This window comes from Crocodylus siamensis, chromosome 5 (genome assembly GCF_052110815.1).
Source record: "Crocodylus siamensis isolate JL-2025a chromosome 5, ASM5211081v1, whole genome shotgun sequence".
Taxonomy (NCBI): Eukaryota; Metazoa; Chordata; order Crocodylia; family Crocodylidae; genus Crocodylus; species Crocodylus siamensis.
Window position 1 is genome coordinate 197,477,009 of NC_143399.1, and position 23,811 is coordinate 197,500,819.

A 23,811-nucleotide genomic window follows, 5' to 3' on the forward strand; every position below is an offset into this window, starting at 1 on the left:
GTTGTTACACTGTTATTACATATGAAGTCTAGCACTGTGTACTCTAATTTTCCTAAAACTTTACTAAATGTGCTTTTAAATGCCATTTACAGATCGTTTCTATCATATCAAACACCTAAATTATTAAAGTTTTAAAGTGCATGAGGACTTTCTGAAGACCCTGTATAATGAAAAGACTCTAAACCTTTTGACTTTTTATGGAGCAGTTTTCATTCCAAAAATGTCACTGAGCCCTTTTGCTGCAGTGAAAAATCAGCAGAAAAACCACAGCCCAAAATGCCATTTCCTGGCTCTCCATGGATAACTTCTGTTAGCCAGAAACACACGGGATCGTTCAAACGAGCAAATCCCTGCACTGAAGCCTGGTGCAATCTGCTTCCCTGTAAAATAGAGATACTTGTGCCCCTTTCTGCTATACAGGGCCATTGTGCTTAAATTAGGCGAGAGGACAGAAGTTTGAACTTTAGAGAGGGTCCCTAGGTCCTCCCACGTGGAAAATCAGAACAATCTGCTGGCAAAGAGGTCAAACTGGAGGCAGAAGAAAGCTAATCTCTCCCCTCCTGCCTCGCAGCCAGCCAGCCAATGCAGTACAAAGCCCAGGCAGACTCCAAGGCTCCCCCAACCTGCTCCGTGACATCATGAGTTGGCCTGTCTATAAAAAAAAAAAAAAAAAAGGGGAGTTTTCTCTTGCAAACAAACCGCGGAAGTGTGATATATGCTCCCTCCGTCTCCGGGAACTCAATGTCACTGAGCAGAGAGAGCGCTGAGCCAACAGGACTGAGACAGAAACGTACCGAGAGTCCTGGGACGCAGGCTGCTCGCTCAGGACGGGCAGTGCAGACCGGCCCCGAGGCACGCGGAAGAAGAGCTCCAGGGACCCCGGAGGAACAGCCCTGGCAGAGCCCTCGCGCGCTGTGCCAAAGGGCCAGCGCAAGGGATGAAGGAGAACGGTGCCCGGGATTGAAAAGGCAGAGACAGGGGAGCAGCGCTCGGCATTAGCGTTTGCACCACGCGCTTATCGCTGGGAATAGCGAGCGGGGTGAATGCGGTACGAGCTGCCCAGAGAAGCACTTGGTTCTCTCACCTGCTCTGGGCGCCGGCTCTCTGCTGTCTTCTGGGTCGCCACAGACGGTGGCGTGGCTGGGGACGGTCTAGATGATAGGGCCGTGGAAAGGAGGCCTGGAAGTGACCACGTGAGGTCATCTAGTCCAAGCCAAAGTGGGATCATCCCAGTCAAGTGTCTGTCTGTCTATACCTGCTATTTAAAGTTTCCAAGGATGGAGATGCCACAACTTCTCTACACGGCCTGTCCCAATGTCCGATCACCCTCGTAGACAGAAAGTTCCTCCTAATCTCCAGCCTCAATTTCCCTGCTGCAGGTTGAGCGTGTGGCACCTTGAGCTATCTTCCACAGCCCATCTCCATCCTCCCTATAATCACCCTTCACCATACTATCTACTGTAGGTGCTTATATGGCTCCCGTTTTCATTGTAGACGAGCACACTTAATACGTTTACCCTCGTGCCAGCCCTCCGAGGAGGGGGAGTGTTAACTTTCCCATTTTCCAGTCTCCGAGGGACTCAGAGACTCACCAAATGTCACCGTCTGTCCCAGAGCAGGAACCTGAACCCAGGCCCATCTCCTGGCCCTAGCTCAGCCTTCCTCTCCTGCACCGGAGGTGGAAGACATCTGGCCAGGACCCTAGACTGCAAACTTCTCAGAGCAAGCATTTGCTTCAGGATTTCACACATGGTAGAGCATCACAGCACATACAAGAGCCAACCAAAGCATCATCCTCTTCCAACACAGATGAGAGCGCAGTAACATCTGCACCCAGCACCCAAAGGCAGACATGCGCCGACTGACTTTCACAGTAACGGCGGCACTGGGAACAGCCATATCTTTGTCTCCAAGGGCACATCCACACTCTGGCAATGGACAGCTCGGACTCACTGCTGAGGCAATAAGTCCCACTAACCTGCTCTTACGCTGCATGTCGACTCCCAACCCAGGAAAGGAGGAGGGGACAACGATGCTGGCACCACACAATCATGACTGGATTTCCAACGTGCCCAAGAGCGGCAGCTCGAGAGCATCCTCGACATCCCGTTCCCAGGGCTGACGTGCAGAACGGGAGACAGTGTGAGGGGCTTATTACCCAAGCAGCATGCCCGAGTTCACGGCAGGTATATCTAGTAAGCAAAGTGCAAGTTCACCCAGCACTGGAACGCAGCTGCTAAATAAAGACGCCCTCTGATCCACCCAAACCGAGGGGCCCAGAGGCTAAGCGTGCGTAAGGCTAGCCAGTGGCACACGATGCAGTGATGGGCCTAGCCCGAGGGATCCTCTGCCCTTTCACATCTGGCTGGACGAGGGACTTTGGAAGAAGTCTAGAGCGTGGCTCAAAGTCACTCCTCTGGAGCCGCAGCAAGACGCCCTGAACTGCTCTGCTACCCTAACCCCGTGCAGCTCCCGGAATCGGCTGATATTTTCCCTTCAAAAGCTTTCAGTAGAAAGAAACAACCTTGTACTGAAACAAATTCACAGAAACATTTTGAAAGCTCTTGTAGGGGTGTTGCAAAGGAGAAGAGAGACGAGGAAAGGAAACCTGTCAAAGCTGAGTTTCAGCACTTGACACATTTTCAGTAACCCATGCTTTTTTTTCATTTTGTTTTTTTTTTCCTTTAACTCGTTCTTCTTTATAAGCTGCATTTTAAAAACTCCTAACAGTTTGACCAGTTCCAGTGCAGAACAGGTCACCTTTTCAAAAGCACACAGCTACACTATGTAACCAGGGAGACGTAATATGCCTCATCTGGAAATGCAGAGGAAATTCAAGGAAGAAAGCCAATGCCTGAATACGGCCATGACACCACTACTCTTACTTGGTTATGGCAGCACTGTTCATTACCACAGTAAAATCTGTGTCTGGAGCACTGGACTGGGATTCGATCCGAGTCCCCATTTGACCATTCACTTGACACTGCCCAGCTGAGAGATGCTGAGCAAGTCGTGTTGTCTTTCTGTGCCTTCGTTTCCCCATCCCTAAGTAGAGGATGCCGATACTGACTCTTTGGAAAGTGCTTTCAGATCCACTGATGACAAGTGCCTTTTACAAACTTTCATGGGCATTTTTATTTCAGGTAATGAGAACCTCTCTTCCCAAAATGTATTTAAGTGCCTCTCAGAAAAATAACCTCCCCCTCCCCCTGACTTCCTAGTTGTTTGGGAGGGGAAAGTTATTCCCATTATTAAACTGCTATTTTTTATGAAACCATAATTTATGGGGTTCTCAATGCTCATGTTAAAGTTGTCAAAAACCAAGACGAGATCCTTAGATCCCTTCTTTATTGTAACCAGATGGTCATCAGTGTTGTAAGGTAGCTGACAGGGCCTGTTTGCTAGAAATACCTTCATGAAATGACTACTTTTAACCAATGGTGCATCAACTTACTTATGAACATATAAGTCCATCAGGAATTGGGCATCAGGAACTGGAAGAGCATCTGCTCACCAGGGCACCCCAAGGGAAGACAAGGGTCAATGGTCACAAACTGCTGGAAGACCGTTTTAGGCTGGACGTAAGGGAAAACTTCTTTACTGTCCAAGTCCCCAAGGCCTGGGATAAATACCCCCCAGGGATGGTGCAAGCACCTACTCTGGACACTTTCAAGAAACACTTGGATGCCTATCTTGCTGGGATCATTTGGCCCCGGCTGACTTCCTGCCCCTTTGGGCCAGGGGCTGGACCCAATGACCTTTCGAGGTCCCTTCCAGCCCTAATGTCTATGAAATCTATGAACCCGCTCCTGGGTCACACAAAAGCTGCTCTGCTATCGCACTTTGGGGCCATTTGTATATAGTGTTGTCAGAGTATTCCCCATCCAAGCCCACGAGAGAGTGGGATCGAAACCCCACGCGGTACAGCTGCAGGAGTACACAGTTGATCCAACCTTGGGTCAGCTGTTGCATGCACAAGACCCAGGGAATCCTTCCTCTTACCCTCTCCCCACCCACCGCCCCCCACAACAAAAAAAATACTTTTAATGTTTTTATTGACCATAATGCAAGCTGGCAAAGCAAGCCAGCTGAAATAGGAACTGCCTAGAGCCCGTGCCGAGCCTTTAAAGCAGGGCCGTCCAATTTCTCTGAGCTCAGCGGCCACAAGGAGGCTGAAAAGGAGACCCCAGGCCACACAGCGTGCTGACCATGCGGTGTGGGGGGTCTCTGGCCTTCCTCCACCCCCCTTCTAGGCAGACAGCACCAGCAGTGCATGGCCCCCACCCCACGTGCCCCTGGCAGCTATTATCATCTTCCTGTGCCTGCTGCAGGGGCCTACAGGCCGCCAGTTGGACCGCCTGACCTTAAAGCAAAGCCTAGTTTGAACATGAAATAACTTGCCCCCATTTCTTGTTCTCAGGCAGCTGCACGTCTCCGCAGAGGCAGGACCCCAGCTCAACGTGGGAACGCGGGCTGTTCAAACGGGTCGGTGCAGAGCAAACCGTTTCGGCGTCCCTCTCTGCTGCCCTCAGGCCAGGCTAACACGAACCGTTGCGATGACGTGGACACAACTCCTGCGGAAAGCAGTCCGCCAAGTGGCCGGGCCAGCGGCTTGGACCTGAGTGGGATGTTTGTTCGTTTGCACAATGTTTCTTTTGCCCGCCCCGAAAATGGCAGTGGAATCGGCTTCATCACACGATCAAAGATTGGGCCCTCCAGAACTGGCCAAAATGAGTTATGCTTCACAGCTGTCTCACTTTTTCACATTTCACTTCTTTACATGTCCAAAGCAGACCCCCGGAAAAGTGTGCAAGGGCCTGGGATTTTGTGAATTAAAACATTTGATAAAGTTGAACAAAAATTGGATAAAAGTGTGTCAGAGAAAGGAGCAGCGCTTTAGCAAAGCCACAATTTTGGTGCGAAAACTGTTCGCTTGAGGAAAACAGACGTTTTGGGGCGAGAAAAGGACCTCGTACTGGATGCCAGCACTGCCCCTCTTCTGACAGGTGATTTTGTAACCCGGTCCCCGAACAAAGCTCTCTCCAGCCAGTGACACAGCGCTGGCACGAAGTGCTGTGCTGCTGCATTGGAGGGGACAGAAAGTACCTGTCTAGACTTCTCTTTTTCTATGTCACTATCTGGTAAAACCAATTTTCCTTCAAAGAACAACAACAACAAAAAAAGAAATCCTTGCTCACGGGCCTGTTTCTTCAGAAAACCACATCATTTAAGTTTCCCAGCTGATGAGTCAGGCTCTGTTGCCTCAGAGACTTTTGGTGCATCATTTCCTGTCTCTATTGCTGAGAATTCAGCGTGAAGACGGCCGGCCCCGCGTGCAAGTCTGAAAGAGGGTGTGATCCCGAATTTGCAGGGAAAGGGATGTACTTGTGTGCCCCCCCTTACAAGAGCATCAGTATCATTCATTTTATAACAGTTCGTGTATGTGGCTTCACGACCAGAGCTGTAACAAGCAGTTTTTATGCCCTGGGCAGCAGTGCAGCTGGTGGCGACAGAGGCAGTGGGGCCAGCTGCTACCATTTTTGTGCCCCCTCTAATTGGTGTCTGGAACTGGCACCCCACTCACCCACCCTTAGGTATGCTCATACTGCCCTTAGAAGTGCTATTATCCCCATTTTACAGTTGGGAGACTGAGGCAAAGAGAGATTAAGAGTCAGAGCTATTCCACCTGTGAGGAATAATCCTGTTCCACCCAGTTCAAGTCTCCCCCCAAAGTGCTAGCTCCTGTGATGTGTCGTTATCTTAGCCTTGAGACCCGGTCACAAAAAGCAATGGGGAGGAGAAGGAGGAGGGCCTATCATCTATTCTTCCAGGACTTGAACAGAGCAGAACAGGATCACATGAAGTCCATTTAGGTACTAGCAGGTGGATTAGGATTTGGCCCTAAATGATTTACCCAGACTCTGTGCCAAGTCTGTGGAAGACGGACAGATAAAACCCTGCTGCTCCACAGCCAAGACAATAACTCTTCAATACTGGCTCACCTTCCTCTTTGAAAAATAAACCTGAATTAGCTGATTTTTTCCCCCCAGAGCAACAGCTAAAGAGTGCAATTAAAGGAGATACTGAAATAGGCAAAGGGCACAAGGCAAATAGGATGCAGGTTTAAAAACCCTTAAACCCTTGACTTCAATTCTTGCAAGTTGTTTGTTATTTTCCTGCCCCAAATGTCTGGTGTCCAACGCAGCATCTGCCTTCTGAAAATCAGGCCCCTGTGCACTATTTCTTGGCGTGGGAGGAAAAAAACACACCACCGAGGAAGCAGACCTCACGTTTGGTTCATAACGGCCTGCCTGAAAACACGGAGGCAAGACTGCCTCTTCCTTCCTGCCTCTCCTGAACAGGTCGGATGCCAAACTCAAACTCTGCCAAGTGGGACACGGGCACCTAAGTACCCACCTCCTTACAACACAACCGTGTTTGCCCACTTGATATGGGTGATGCCCCAGCACGCCAATGCACAAACTATTCACCTGACCCAAGAGCCAGATGCTCTTGTTACAAGGACATCCCTAGCTCTTAGGTCCAAAGAGAAAAGCTGGCAAACATGGCCGGTGTATAGCTGAGACAGGGATGTCAGCTTGAGAGCTGAAAACATGAACACAGATTGTCATAAACCATTCCCTTCAGCTCAGATGTTAATAGCAGCAAACAAGGCTGATATTCAAGATATCCCAGTCCTCATCAAGGCATGGCAGAAGATGCTGCACCCGGTATTTCCAAAGTGTGTGATGTGAAGGCACCGGGCTTAGACTTGAAGCAGCCAAACTTTTGAAAATGAGTTCATTAGCTCGTCATTCAGCACAATTTCTGTCCAAGTCGAAGGAAATCTGGTTGATTCAGGACAGCGGGAAACATCAAAAGGCACTGCCCTGATAGATTAAGTTTGGCCTATTTTAAAAAGACATTTTCTTTAGCCTTGTCCAACTGGGGTGCTCTCACCAGCAGCAGAAAGATGTGTTGGTACGGAGATACTGAACTCCAATTATTGAATCCACACCCACATAACTGCAGAGGCCTGAGTCTCACTACTTTCCCCCGGTTGTGGTGTTTGCTGTTTGCATTTCACCAACCTCGAGCGATGAAGACACATGACGCATTTTCATTTGTGGACTTTCTGCACGCAAACAGCCCAGCAAAGCCCAACCTGAGAACATAGCAGGCAACAGGGGGAGGTTTGAAACCAAACCCTTCTCACTGATTTATACGATACTGCATCAATGCAGTTTCCCAAGATCATTCTAGTTTCTTTTGCTTCCCTCCAAAAGGACCAGACTGGGCTGGACTGACAGGCCCATGCAACCGTGTTTCATTTGAAGATAGCCACAAAGCCATAACCGGAGAAGGTCAGGGCCGCTCGGGGAGTCCGGTTGGGAATGCATCAGCTTTCTGAGGATGAAGCAGGCTGCAGCGATTCTGGCAGCAAAACGGCACGGGAGCTATTCTCAGGGGCTTGCCTGGGTTTGACTTTTCCACGGTACGGCACTCTGGAGAACCAGGACCTCTCCTCAGGCCCAGAATATACCCACTGCTTATTTGGAAAGCGTCAGCTGTCTCACACCAGCGCACGTTGAAGTGGGAACACCTTTATGGTGTGAAGGGCTGTCCAGCTCCTCTGCCCCTTCCAGTCGTGGCCTTGCTCCAGGTGCAGCCAAGCAGCGCTAGATGGACGGTGAGTTGTGATGGCCATGACTCTTGCTGGAGTTAGGCTGAGCCTAAGCGCTTCACACAAGGCGTGAAGCAGCCTTCTGATGGAGACGTTTGGTCACCACTGACTCGGACTGAATTCCCCACGTCCAGCAAGAGCTGCTCAGTGGAGGATGCACGGGCACAAGACATCCAAGGTGGAAGAAGGGGGACCTGTTACTGGCCTCGAGGGAGATGCCTGCCTCCCTCCCACACCCCAACAGATCGTGCCTCACCCACAGGCGGCAATGCCTGCCTACAAAAAGGCTGATGTCCACCCTAGGATAGCTCAGCTACCATTTGGCTTGCTAAGAGAGAACAAAGGCATAGGGGATGTGTTGTTCAAACCCTCAGGATCTCTCTTCCATGTCAGAAGGGAGGTCATGACCTGAAAGCCAAGGAGGTGAAGCATGCCGTAGACCAGCGGCTCTCAGTCTTTTTGAGATTCAAGGCATCCCTCCGATGGAAAATGCTTTCACTTATTTCTTGGCTACAGAAAGAGAATAGAGCAATTCTTCTGTTGCAACAAACTCAGAAAAACCACAGCAGGTCACAATATTTTTGGCACTCTGGATTCCTCTTTGAAATCTCAGGGTTTATCTTGTGAATCACGTGGAGGTGTTTGCATCTATAACAGGGTCAATACAAGGTGGCATCATGTAGCATCTTTAAAAGGATCTCACAGCCCCCTGGTTGAGGAGCACTGTCTCGGACATTCACAGCCAGATCCACCTACGAGCAAGCCACATGCGATCCTACTCCGCCCTGCTCAAGTCCCTGAAAAATAATGAATGCAAAAGGCAGGTGAGCTTTCTCCCTGCTTGCTACTCTTTGTGACCTGGCCTTCAGGTCAGGCATGTTGGCATGTTACAAAGGTTGTGTCCTACTGTTTCTTCAGGGTCTCAAGCATGATGGAAAAGGATCCCATGCATGCCTCACATTGGTGAAATAGAATCTAGCCTCTATTTTACACTCCAAAGCAATAGCGAGTTGTTGAATTTAGTGACTTAAAAATGAAGGCCCGGTTTCCCCACTGCCTGGCACTGTGCAGCTACTAAACCTGGCTCACTGATTTGCAGTCTGGGTGTAAAACTCTACCAGAGCAGGCTGGCAGCATTTTACATCTTCCTCATTTCAGTGTCCCATGTGTCTGCCTCTGCCACCCGCAAATCCTTTCAAGTCAGGGTTCCTTCTGGTGGAGAGGAAGATGGGGATTTACCTTTGCCTGGGCTTTGACCCTGGGTCTGGTCTGCAGGAATAAATCTATTCAAACCCACAAATTGATAATGAACATGTGACCTAGGGGCGCAGGTCCTTCAATACAGAAAGACTGGTCCTTTTTGGGGCGAGGGCCAAATTCTTCAGCTGAGCAAAATTCTGAAGTTAAGTGCCTGATTTAGGGGCAGATTTTAATGGGAAACTTCACATAATAGCAGCCAAAGGAGATCTGCATATTGATTTTAAATGGTATAAAGTAACTCCTGGTTTTAACAGCCAGCTGCTTGCCACAGACAGGGGATCCTTCCTTTCATCTCCGCAAAGGAGAGTGAGTGGTAATGTAAAGGACAGGCGAGATCCAAAAGACCGACTCCCTTTGTAATTCACAGAACGGTGAAATTTGTGACTAATGACCAACTCAAATTGCATAAAGCCCTGTACTAGTAGAGGTCACCTTAATTTCCTCCACCTTAACTAGCGCATCTGCGATAAGCAGCATGGGTATTGGACGAAGGGGAGCATTCTTCATTTAAGTGCAGGCTGCACAAGGCAGGGGCGGGGGGGAGACCTCAGAAATTAATATGCCTCCAGTACAGTTTCCACAGTGACTCCTGTTCAGACAAGCATAACATTTGCAATTTCCCTTTAACATTTTTCACTTGGTCAGTCCTTTTAAGAGGAATATCTGCTAACCTACTCAGAATACAAGGCTGGGCCAAGATTGGATTTTGGATAGTCTGATGCTACATGCATCTCAGACTCATTTATAATCAGCACTGCACTGTTGGAGGAGGTAAGGAACTGGGGGAGGGAGAGGGGGAAAGAGAGGACAGGCAGCGCCTGCCTTTCTAGGAGGTACTTATGTGCAATGTCTTAAGTTCGTTGCATAACACATGACTGAAGACCCGAGCACCTGAAAGACACACCCCTAGAGGAGCAGGATGTTACAAACATCATTTTTAAAATTGATTTTAAAACAGTAGAGTGATGCGAAGTGGATTTTTCCAATTGGAAAAGCTTCACGTGTGTTCAGAAACCTAAAGGCATCAGATGATCATTAGAAATCATCAGCGTACTCTCTGGCAAGTCAGACTGTTGAACTCGCAAGCACTGCAAGGACTCGGCCTTGCCCACGGTGCCTTTCTCTGCTGCAAGAATGGAGCATTCCCCTTCATGTGCACCACCAGCTAGACGAGTTCAGCAATTAATTCCTCAGCTGATGCTTCGGGGGTCATGGGCAACCAGGGTATTTGTCTGAGTAACTCCTGTGCATGTTAAGCAGAAGTACACATACACTGAAATCCTAATGTGGGGTGCGGGCCTGGCCACTGCATTTCCCCATACAGCTCGTTATTGGCACTACACCAACATTAATACTGAGCTAATCCTCCAGGATACCCTCCAGGATTGATGATGAGGCTCTCGTTAACGGCAATGAGCTACCCACCCTCTCAGGGGGAATCAAGGTGTGCTAGCATGAGATACACTCCTGATGAACATGGGTCATGTTTTAGTTTCCATGTGAATTAAGCAAGTCAACTGGTGGTCTGATCTTTAACGCAAAAAACAACTGTGTGTGTGTGTGTGTTTGTGTGTGTGTGTGCACGCGTGCGCGCGTGTGGGTGTGTGTGCATGCATGCATGTTTATAGTGAAACAGGACTTCAAACTCAAAGGCAGGTGGCAAAGATGCTTTTTCATTGAGTACCCCTCATTCTGCTGCCCTATTTCATTAACTGCACTACATATTCTGTGGACGGCTGAACTGGACCTTTGACTGGCACTTTGTTTACGGACCATTAGTTTGCCGACCAGTTTGTTTTGGGTTTCTTTCTTTTTTTTTACTAATACAAGTTTCTAATGTTGCAAATGCGCCCAAAGGCTGTGCCAAGAGAACGTTTGGGTTTTTTTAGAAAAATATATTTCTTTATATATAAATAGATAGATAGATGCCTCTACTTTAACAGCCCTGTCCCATGGCTGCTCTGGTTCGTTTGCCACTCCCTACCCTACAAGCAATGGTACAGCATCTGTGTCCTCTTACAATAACCAGGCCTACACACCTGTTGCCATCTCTTTACCTGTTACAATCATGCGAAACCTCCTCTGACACCTCTACCTCCCTCCCCCCTCCCACCCCCCAGAATGGTCAAATGTTACCTATGAAGATGCAGGTACCTTTGCGATCCAGGGGACCTCAGCACAGTCGAGTAGAAAACTGATGGCCAGCCTGATACTGCAACTAGAAAATCAAATTGTTTCATAATATACCAGCGCCAATGGGTTTTCTGCTTCTCAAATTAACTTACAGATGTTATTAAAAGCACCTGTCACTGGGTTATTTAAGGGCATTGTCTTTTTCAAGTGCTCAGGCTAGAGCAGAGTTAAACCCAGTAATTCTGTTTTCAAGACTGCAAAATGTGGTTTTGTTCCAAGCCTTGGAGTTTCACTTCGTTCCTGCTCAGAAGAAAACTAAACTTCAAAATCCAGTAAAAGGACTCATGTTCTCTGCTCAGCTCTACAAGGAGGCCTTGTTCCCCAGCAGCCTACTTAGCAGACTGCCCTGGCTCCAGACACCTTGAATGATCTGTCATCCGAGTCTTCAGGAGTAAGTATAGACAGTCAAAAAGCCAGAGGCTGAATCGATTCAGTCTTCATAGGTTAATCGAAGCTGCGTAGATTAAATCGATAAGCAAAGGTACATTCACTTTTGATTCTGGAAGTGCATTCCCAGGCCTGCAGTGGCTCAGGCTGCTAGAGCATGGCTCCCTACTCAGCTGGAGTGGTCAACCTTGACCAAGGCCAGCCCACCCACGCTGCAAGGCATGGTTTGCAGAGGAAGTGCAAAGCATCTGGGGATATTGGGGGACTGCAAATTAGCTTGAATTCAGAGGGGAACTGGGACAGCAGTGCAATAAACCACTTTAACCTAAATCAGTTAAGTCTGATACTACATCCATCCAGGTGTATCTTATACCAGTTTTGGCCATTATGAAAGCAGTTTATGTGCACTGAACTTCTGTTGGTTTTGGCTTTAAACCAGTTTCTGGTCACTTATATCAGTTTACGTGTAATTTCTGTCCATACCCCAGAATAGCTTGGGAACTGGACCTCACAGCAGCTTCTCGGCCCACCAGGAGGGCGGCCCAGGAGCTGACGATCTGGAAGCCTGCGACTGCCAGGAAGCTCCATGGAAATGAAAGTCATCTGCTAGGAGGTCAAGTGCATTTCTGAGGAAATCCTGCCTGGTTTTTGATAGTTTTTCTTTAAGTCAGAGCGTTGCCACAAAATATTTGGGTTTGATAAACAGGCAAGTTCCTCCAAAAGAATGCATCACTGCATTTCTTCCAGTCTGCTTCACTTTAACCTTTAGATGGGGACCTGTGCAACAGGTCAAGCAATAACAATGGTCCTCAGAAGAGTCCTCGTTTGGGAAAGGCCTGGAAACTGGGCAGTGGTGGAGACTGGACGGACAACAGGGGCATTCTTGGGCTGTAACTATGGCAGGGCCATTGGAACTGCTTTAGCTTCAGCTATTTCAGCAGCAAATTAGGATTTGCAACAAAAGAAGTTGACAAATTTGTTTTTCATTTTCTGTCACCATTTTCTAATGAACTCTAGGGCTAAGTACAGACAGTCAAAAAGCCAGAGGCCGAATTGATTCAATCTTTGCAGGTTTCTCTAAGCTGCATAGGTTGAATCGATAATGAAGTGAACTGATGCTAACTGAATTAGTTAAGTTTAATACTACTTTCCTTCAGGTCTATCTTAAACTGGTTTTAGCCATTTTGAAACCAGTTTATGTGACTGAACGTCTGTTCTGTTACAGTTTTAAACCAGTTTCTGAGCACTTTAACTGGTTTATGTGTAATGTCTGGTTTATGTGTAACTACCTGCAACATGCCCTGTAAAGGGGAGAAATGAATCTTGCAGCAAGGAGAAGGAAAAACTTATCTTGTGGAAATTAATAGCTTCAACACAACTCTCCAAGAGCAGTAATGGGCATATCTGATGTCCTTTCCCCAGTGCTATCCTGTCTTCCTCCCCCACTCTGAGCAAGGCTGGAAGGGGCACTGGAAAAGTACAAAGACCAGCCACACTATTAAGCTTCCCGCTGAGCAGCATGTTGCTACTGCAATGTCTAATCACAATATTTACTTTATCTGATAAATGTATCCATGTGATCTACTGTGCTTAACACCTCCCAGATCTAATTAGCAGAAACAGACTAACTGCAGCTGAGCAACATTTATCAAACAATTATTTGGGCAAGCCAGCCTTTTATCCATAGACCAAAAAATCACTAAAATCCTTTTTCTTAAAATGCAGGATTTTGTTTTCCAGTAAACCACTTCCAAATGACAAAAGACCCCGGTTTCCAGTTTCCCACATATACATCTGCTTTCCAGTGACACAAAGAGAACTGGGGGGGGGGGATCAACATTTCACAACATTTTCAAAGCTTTCTAAGACAAAGATCGAATAAAATATTGTTCTAGTTTGAAACCTGCAGAATGTAAAGGAATTTGGTATCTTTTTTTGCGCGTGCAAAGTCTTCCCTGTTTTTGACCCGTGCTACCAGAAGCGGTTGACTAGAAATTGCTGCTACCAAACAGCCTGGGCAGATGGGCTCCTTGGACCACTGGTTCTCAACCCTTTAAAGTTCAAGTCACCCCTCTTTAGACTCTAGGCACCTCCTGGAAAACGCCGGCTCTTAGCTTTCAATCATTTTTTGACCGTGGAAAAATAATAGACTGATTCTTCTGTTACAAAGACCTCAGAAAGCCCACAACAGGTCAGAGGGGTTTGGACACTGTGGTTTCCTCTCTGAAGTCTTGGGGGTGTATCTTGTGAATCAGGTGGAGATACTCTCTTCCCTAGCAGTGCTAACCCTCAAACAAGGTCTCTCTGACCTAATTCCTATTCTTACCAAGACACCGGGCCTTCCAACAGACCCAGGTGGTAGCGGTACCCCCTCATCAACACAGATCACATCATCAACAGTGGACTATAACTTCCCGGGTTATAGTGGAAGTGGATTATAACTTCCCGGGTTCATTCACCCACTCCTCTGCCAATGTCACGTACCCCAGCACTTGCTTGCAGTGCCTCTTTGCTGGCTACGCTGGACAGGTGGGGCAGTGGAAGGAAGAACCTGACATCAGTTCAAGAAAGACACATCAGCCTGCGACCAAACACTTCAACCTCCCTGGTCTCTCCATCGCTGACCTCAGACTAGCTGTTTTTAAACAACACAACCTAAAAAGCCAACTGGAAGGCAAAAAGAAATCATCCACAGACTGGATGTGTGCCCTCAGCAGAGATTCTGGATTCTCTCATTACCTGGACTATATTCACTAGCCCTATGTTCCTCAGTGGGTTAATTGCTCTGCTTATCCCCTTTCATCTCTTCAATTCAGGTTGCCCCTGTCAGTAATAGCCCCCCTTTCCCAATCTGTATTTAAATGACCTTATTCCTTTCTCTTTAATAACCTTGCTCTCTGAAAGCCCATCCATAGCATCTGATGAAGTAGGCTGTAGCAATTAGTCTGCAAGGGGCCACCCTGTCCTGTCCAATGCTAATAATGCACAGCACCTCTTCCTCATGGCATCCCAGGCTGCTGAGACCCCCTGGCTGAGAATCACTGCTGGAGACACTTTCCTGACAAGGGTGCCGTCAACAGAGTCTCGCACATGAATAAGGCCAAGCCGTGAGGGTTAGCTCTGCATGTCTCACCAGACGTGCTCTGGGAGGTGAAGGGGGGCACTTTAATTAGTACATCACCAAGAGCCACGCTAATTAGAAGTGCCCGGAGCGTCAAGTTTATCAGCATCCCCCCACTGACAAATGGCAGCAGGGCTCTTTAAACTAAAGCTTGTCAGATGAGTTTTAGTTTAAAGTGCCCCACTGCCATTTTTTTTAGTGCAGGGATGCTGATACATGTGACGCTGGAGCCTGCTGGAGCACCGTAATGACCACGCTCCAGCTGTCTCAATTAATCGAGTCCGCTCCAACACGCTGGAATGACAGTGCGCCAGAGGAGCCCATTGATGGATCCCGGGTTTCGTTCTGGCCTGTAACTGGTGAGCTGGAGGCTGTCTGTTCATTTTTGGTTGCAGGGTGTGAGGATATTTTAACAGGTAGACAAGGTTCTTTGGATAAACATGACCTTTTTATTAGACCAACTAAATAGTTGGAAAAATTGTTCCCTGCTAGCTTTTGGGCACAATCAATTTTTTCCCATCTATTTAGTTGGTTTAATCAAAGACATCACTTTTACCCAAATAACCTTGTCTGCCTGTGTCCTTAGACCAATATGGCGACAACCAACATCCCCTTTAACAGGTATGCATTTTCCATCCGATTTTCAAACAGTGGCCTTAATGAATCCTTTGCTCCCTGTGCATGTGCAGAGCAGACCTTCTGCAGGCTGGTGTTAGGTTCTGTATGGCCCTTTGACCACCACATCCCCAGAGCCCCTCATCATGCAGAGTCCAAAGACAGCCCTCTCCGGCTAGAGGAAAGGGAGCAGAATCTGTGCAGACCAGGAGAGGACATGAGCACCGTGCCTCCAACCCAGTCCTGATGGAGACAAGGACAAAGAGATACTAGAGAATATTTGATTATCGTGTATATGCACAATACCTAGCATGACGGGGTACAATTTACACTTGAAGCTCCAGAGCAATGGGGCCAACCTTTTTGGCCCTACACCCTCTCTGAGTGCTGCTCTGATCCCCTTCCTCTATCTGATCTGCTGCTCTGCTTTCTGCTCCCTGCCCTGTCTGCCACTGTGATGCCTGTCCCCTCCCGAATTTGCCACCAGCCACACACGCAGGCTGCCCATGCCATGCAAGCTGCAGGTGCCCACGCCTGCTCTAGGGGCTACACCAAGAACAAGGATCCCTGTAAAGCAACCACTATTGCTCAGATGTCAGCTCCTCACGCACAATGAACTGCTATCGCACTGCTTACAGAACAAGATTTATTTTCCCAGCATCATTTACTGAATAATTTCTGTAATGAAAACAATTGAGTTAACTTGGGGCAATCTGGGAACAGGAAAAAAAAAAAGTGACATTTGTCAAGTTAGCCCACCAGTTCTAAAAGTTAAACAGTTCCCTTACCGTAAAAAAAAATCCCAAAGGGTATTTTCCTTCCCAGGATATGTTTGTTACATCAATCTTGCCAGCTAGGCAAAAAACAATTTGGTGCACAGGTCATTTGTTCACAATATGCTTTGTGGATCAGAAACAGAATGAGCCGGCGTGGTAGGGAAATGCGGCTTCCAGTCGCACTTGCCTATGCTCTGTTGTGTTCATGCTGCCAATATGTGTCAAAAAGAGACTTCTTCCTTTGGGTAATTAATATTTGTGCTCTTTACTACTCACTGAAGAGGAGTTTGGGAATGCGCACGACAAGGACGAGCTGCCGAGCTGGCAGCGCTTGCTGCAGTTTGCTCCCCAGCGCTCGCAGCATCGCAGCGACGCGAGCACGTTGCACTCATCAGCGAAGCGGCCCATCGGGCTGCGCAGCGACTTCAAAGGAATGCATGCATCATGCCTCTGCTATTCTGCTGCAGCTCGCCTGGGAGCGGGGGAGAAAAGCTCAGAGCTATGGATTGCACGTTCACTTGGATTGCACGTTTGCTCCTAACTGTCAGAGGCAAAGGAAAGTTTCGCTTGGCGTCAGAGCAGCTGGAACCTCAGCCCCTCCATTTCCAAGCCCCAGGTCCAAGAATAGGCCAAGAGTTTACAGGCGAGAGGAACAGAAGGCAAAGGAAATTGTAAACTGGAGTGAGATGTTATAACACAGGTTCGATGCCGGTGGGTAGACCGAGAAAAGGGGAATGTTATTGCTACAATCTGGCCTTTTCCACAAAAAAAAAATGTAACGTGGCTGAGGCCTGGAGTCGTGTCTGCTGGTTCCAGACATTCCAACATATGCTTTTTATTTTGTTTTTAATACCGACCGTCCATCCCGCGACCATTCATGGCAACTGCGGCAATTGTAACACTATATAAAACACCGGTTTTGATGACAACTGATATGAAGTGCGATTGGAAAAAAAATAATGCCCCCTGGTAATGATAATATTTCCTGCTGAGATTAGTCTCACGATAACAGGCCTGCTCCAGTGGTGTTTTCGGAGTTATGTGCAGGTCTCTGGTATTGCGTTACAGCTCCATCCCAGTTAGCTATCCCTGCGAATGAGAGGGAATGAGTGTGCATGCAAACAAACTGGAAATGTTTGAGGATCTGGGCATGACTGTGACAACTGTTCAACACCCGGTGACCAAAGCATCAGACCTGACCGATGTTTTAAAAAAAGAAAAGATACTTTGCCGGGAGGCAATGCATTAAGTGTGACACCCCACCCCACCTCACCTCCAACTCAGGGCTGGCTTGGCTTTATTAGTTTGGCAGCACAGTTTCAAGAGGTCAGAAATAGAGCGGAGCAGGAAGCGTCTCAAAGAGTTTTCCACTCCAAAGGGAGGGTGGAGGTGGATGAGAAGCAGAGACACACAGGCGAAGGGGGGGGAAGAAAAACTGCCCTGATGGATTGGGTTGCAGAAAGGTCACTTCATCCTGTTCCAAGAGGAAACACGTTTGAAATTCTTTGTTATAACTCAGCTAGCAGCTCAGTCGCCGGCTCGGTGGGTTTTTTCTGAGATAGGAGAGGCTTTGCTGGCTTGAGATGCCTGCTGTAATACAAGTGTGCATATCTTGGGCTTTCCCAGCTCGTCCTTCGAACTCCACAGCACCTAAATGTAGCAGCACCGGTGTGGGAGGGCGTCTTCCATTGCTCTTAGCAATCCTGAATTTTAGACTTGACAACTTAAGGGAGATGAGGAGGAAAGGGAATCAGCATTGTAGTCCAGAAAGGCTTTCACAGGGATTTACAGAAACCAAGCCAAGATGCTCCAGGGGAAAGGGCTCAGGTCTAGGAACCGGGAGACCTGCACTGTGGTATGCTTGACTTTTTAGACCTCTGACAGGTGACTTTCTTTCTCAAAAGCTTAGTCCAGCCCTGGCATCTGGCACACAGGTGTAGTCACCTGGAGTCTCTATGTCTGAATCTCGCCCTGTATAGCAGAGTCCATTTTATGTGGACAGCATTTGAGTTTCCCGTGTCTCTCGAGACTGTTCCAGCAAGCCAGGGGGGCCGTGTCTAATAGCCTAAGCTAATTTGCTGCAGCAAAGTTTGAGTTTGGACCTGAAACACTGGTGGGACAATTTGGAGCCTCTCCCTGCATCCAACTTGTGAATTCTGGTTGACACGTTGAACTTATCACTCTGCATACTAAGTTTCTCTGTGTACGTGCCTATGCCTCTGCCTCTGCATCTATTCCCTGAGATGAGAGAGAATGGAGACTAGTCAGTCTTGACAACTGTACTTTCCCAACAGTGAGTATGAAAAGGGCTGGGGCTGGGAAAACCTGTTTTCTTCCTCACCCATTAGGAAGGAGCTTGGGGGCCAGAAATTCCTGGAGCAGGTCCAAGGGACAGGGTTGGCACCAGGGGAGTATAACAAAGTGTCCCCACAAGGAACAAAAAGGGCAGGCCTTACCAACTCAGGCAGGAAGCATGGGCCAGGAAAGAAGGAGAGAGGAGTAAGATTTAGTAGCAGAACTAGCAGTTTAGCTACAGGACTAATCCAAGTCCTGTTCAGGGAGCTGGACTGGAACAACACCATGGCCGCGTCCACACATCCAGGCACGTTTGGTTTGTGGCACCGCAAACCGCATGCGTTGCATATTAAACCATGTGCGGCACTGCTAATTTGCAGCATGGGAGGCAAAATTTACTACTGGGATTTCCCAGTGGCAAAAAATAAAACCCTGGGAAAAAAAACATGTCAAATTAGCATGTGCCAGGACAAACACAGAGACGGGGAGCAGGAAGTCCAGGGCTACCTGATCCCCCATCTCCACATGCTGCACACACCGTGCAGAGGCACACGGCTCCCCAGCCAGCCACAGAGCAGCTGCCTGGGGTGCAGCGTGCCCCCAGCCGGGGGACTAGGCAGTGCTGGGCTGGCTGCTCCCGTTTCCGTGTGGCTCTACACAGGGGCTCCACTGTGGGAATATGCACATGCGTGCGCGCATGCACGCACACACACACGTGTATATGTGCATTTCACTCACACACACGTACCTATACATGTATATATGTACTTTACACATCCGTGTGTGTGCGTGTGTATATGCACACACACGTGTGTGTGTGTGTGTATGGGTGAAATACACACACGCATATGAACACAGGTGAAATACACACACACACACACACACGAACACACACATAATGTGCATTTGGTTTATGTTCCTGCTGCTACTAAGTAAAGAGCAAGCGTGGCTTAAAACCCTGTGCAAAGCTCACGCGTGTTTGAGTTTGGATTTCACCTGTCAGATGCATCAGGGGATTTCGACAGTAAACCAGGTAGCTGACACCTTCAGTGGTTCTGCAGTGGTGGGTTTAGTTAGAAACTGCTTTAGCGAGACTGCGTCTTGGTAATCAGCACGGGTCCTGATACCTACGGCAGTTGTCCCGTAGGACTCTGTTCCCAGTAAGGAGTATCTAACAGAGAACCTGTGCCAAGGAAATGTGCCAGAAGACGAGGGAGGGAATCTACTGAGACTCAGGGAAGTGCAGAGCACGCGGACAGGGACCCAATACGGCAGTCTGGCGAGTGTCCAGACAGGCAGGGCATGATCAGATCAGCAGTAGCTGGTAAGCAGTGGGACTGAGTCACCTGGATACTATGGCTGGACTGTTTCTATGTATTAATACCACTGAGACACTTCCAAAATGAGTGACACCCACTGAGCTACATCACCCAGAGGCTGGAATAAGGGTGGTGTCCACCCTTCTCTAGAACTATGCTCACACAGGAAGTTATACAATCATGCAGAGTTTACAAACATGAGCAAAGACAAGTGGCATCTGAATGCCATACGATATGATTGCAGTCATGCCTTTCAGGTGAAACCAGCCTTGTCGCCATCAAGAAAGATCTTATGGGATTTTCTTTTTGCCAAATCTTGGTGGTCTCTTCTGAATTCAGATTTTCATTCTGCCTCAATTCCAGCCCTATTGAGGCTTCAAATCAATGGGTTCTTCCTCGCTATCCAGCCTCCACAGCTCTCCTCCACCTCACTAACGTGTCAAGTTGCTGCTGCAGCCCGCCTGCCCACTCCCACTTCAGAAATGAGACATTTCAGCAGTGAGGTCATCAAAGGAGGCAAGATGCTTTAGTAGATAGGGGACAGGGTGATGAGTCAGGAGACCTGGCATAGTCTTAGTGCCACCTATGCTCTGTCATTGGTGTCAAGAATTTGCAGCCTCTGGGAGGTGGTCTCGTTTCCTCTGGACTGCACGTACAAATGCAGACTGTCTACGGCAGGCGCTGGTGGCAGGACACATGCTATTTTGTGTTCCAGTTCAGAAATAGCATGGTGGAGTAAGCCACTGTGGGCGTTCTTTGTTATGGAAACATTATGTTGGTTGCCTGTCACTTGACTTCATCTGAATTATGAGCAATCTGGGCTGCAAGTACCCACTCGGCTCCTAGCTCATGGGCAAGCACAATAAGCTAAGCTATGCCTCTTAGAAATGGCTCTCTAATGGAGTGCATTGGTGTAGATCCATTGCCTTCAATGGAGCGAGGACGATTAGTGCCAGACGAGGATCTGGCCCAGAACCCGGTACAACTTGGGCGGCTTCGGGTGGAAACACGGTGTGTGAACATCAGCCGTGGAGTACAGGAAATCAAGAGGCTAATATTTTCCCCTGAATTATTCTTTGGCTCAACTGGCTGAGAGACTGATAAAATATACCATCAAGGACAGTCTTGCATTGGTCAACAAATGCAGTGGCTGAGTGATAGGCAACAAATCTCTTCCATAGCCAAATATCAGGACACCTGATTTCACTACTTCCTCCCCACCCTGTCCTCCTCGTCTCAGCCTCTCCCTTCTTGAAAGTGTGGTTGTTCTGCAATCACTGCACTGTAGTTACCAGGTTCGAAGGCTGAGCCCTTCGGGGGAGAAACTTGTTTGCTTAGTTAGTCAGAGGCCTGAGACAGAGCCTAATGAAGTGGATGGAAGGGTTCCTATTGGATTTCAACGAGCTTTGGATCGGGCCCTTAATCACAGTTTACATCCTCTAGAACAGTGTGTACGTTTCTCCTGCTAGATAAATAACCACAATAGAGAGGAAGCCTTGGGAGGATCGGCCTCCAGAGCAGTGGCAGCTTGCTGGGCCAAGGCAGTACATCTGGGAGAACAACTTGCCTCGCAGCGAGGGCGAGGAGTGGATTTACCACTGGTGGAAACATGCAGCAGCAGGGAACAGGCATGCCAGGAGCGGAGGGTGCAGCCAGCAGCAGAGCTCCGCTGGGCGATCTGTGCCTGGACACAGCCGTCACCCAGTGTCTGCTCCTGAGGTCTTGCTCGCACCACACGAGGTGAAATAGAAAGCACTCCCCTGTGAGTGTCCTGCAGTGATGCACTTTCAGATAACCTCAGCTGCATTCGTGTAACTGCCTGCATGGGGCTTACTGCTGGTGCAGCTCCATCTAGGACAGCATTAAAGGGGCGGGGGCATTGGGTCAGGCACGGTACCTCCATTTTCACCACGGGGTCATCTGACCATACCCAGAACAAGTCCAAAAGGCCCAATGGAAAAACACCAGTGATCTTTCTACACTGCGGCTCTCTCCACTCTACCACTACTGATATGGGGCCCATGCAAGTATAGCGAGGAGAAGTGTCCAGAAAGAGACCAGAGGAGACATGGCCAGAGGGGCAAGGACTATCATTACATCCATTCCTAGTAGGTTCAAGAAGACGCTGAGCAACTCAATGGTCCAAAAGAGAGAAGTGCAGGACCTGTCCTCCAAGCCACTAGTGTGCTGCAGATAAGGTGGCAGATGACACTCAGCATGTGTTACAACCTTTACTATGTTGTAAAAGTGACTTTACTACATGGTATAAGTGGAGTGGACAGAGAATGAGTAGTAAATCATTTGAATCTGGGGTAAGGATCCCCCTTAGAGGACATGAAGTAACTGTAGAGTCAAAAGTCACTGCAAAATATGTCCGAATCTAGCCAGTCTTCCTGGGGTAACTATTTGGACAGTACAAGCCATTTTCCCTGCCATGTAATGGGGGAGCTCCTGCACTCCTACTGGGGGAGCTGGGCATTTATCCACTCCTCATTATGAAGTAAATTTACTGTGGCTCAAATTTGGTGGTAAATTACTCCATAGTAATTATGTCATGCATCCAAATCCTGATGTGCTTCAGCAACAGTTATGAAGGGCTACGATAAGCCACTTGCATGTCCTGAGTTGAGTTTGCAGCTAAAAATAAAGATCAATGAAGGAACGTGCCTCTGGTCACTTGTGTTATTTTCCTTTCTGTCTACATTGCCTCCCTCACAATTTCTGTTGTAATGAAAAATGCCCGCTAAGAGCTATGTCAAGGATATCTTACCCAGCATTTAGCAAAAAATGTTCTCATAGCTTTGAAAGTGAGCAAAATGTTTTGCTCCCCAGGATCAGGATCTGAGGCCAGATTATGATCTTTGTTATAACCCGGAGAATATCCACTTAAATGTGGATTTACAAGGTTGTAGGCAAGATTATGATCTTGTGCCTGGCTGTCTTAGGTCTGGCTGGCGCTGTGCATGCAGTGGTAATAAGTCACGTTCTTAGGTTTTGTCTCCCTTTTCTTTTGGAGAAAGTCTGTTGTCACCAATTGGACAACTGGATCTTCCATCATGGGCAGTAACTAAAAAATCACGCCAGATTTTGCTCAGTGACACAGAAGGCTCTGCCTATTCTTATCACAACAACCAGGGATCACTGGCAGCATACAGCCATGAACCAGCCTGGCCAAGATCCAAAGTTTTATCTTCCTCACTTTTGGTGCAACCTTGGCAGAGACACAAGCTGGAACCAAGTGAGGCAAGGCACAATGCCAGACAGCTTGCTCAACATCTTCCTTCCCCCACCCGACTGGGTGAAGTCAGATGGCAGAAACCCCCCACTCAAAACTAGCAAGCCTGGCCTGGCTTTTCTTGGCCTGGAGAGTTCAGGATAAAAGAACTCAGCCCCAAATGGAGATTTCTTTTGACAATCTGTCACACACAGGGAAGGTATTTAAAATCCATATTTTAAAATCATTCACTAAAATAGACTCTAAAACAAACAGTAAAATTACTAAGTGATTAATGTCAGGGCTTGATAATAGAAATGCAACTCCCTGCATTTTAGAGGGATTCGCTCCCTAGGTGTGTTGAAGGATGGTCCTGTAGTTTGAATATAGGCTAAGATTTGGAAGACTTAGGTTTAAGTCCCTGCTTCTCCAGGGGCTCCTTGTGCGACCTTGGACCCATCACATGCGCTCAGCTCCACTTCCCATAGATCTCACGAGAAGCCTCATACCTTTGTGGACTGGGCATCTCCCATCTCTACACCTCAGTTTCCCACCTGTAAAATGGGGATACTAAGCCTGCCTTACTAGACAGGGATGGTACAAATACACGGACATGTGAGGCAGTCAAATGCTGCGGTAACGGAGACCTTGTATAACTTCAGGAGACAGACACTTGGCTTCAGCATCTGATCCAAAGTCCTACTGACTTCAAGAGACTTGACCAAACTTTAGTCTCTACCCTGGGTTTCAAAAAGAGCCCCATCCCCATTAGACACTATGGAAAGTACTGAATTACCTGGTCCCAACCTGCAGCACGTGCAGTTAGTTTCTGAGTGCCGCTGCCCCTCTGATTTCTCCTCGCGTCCTATAGCAGAGGAGATGCAGTAGCTTTCCACCTACAGGGCCCTGCACGTGGAGCTCTGCCAATGGAAGCTGGCTCAAACCAT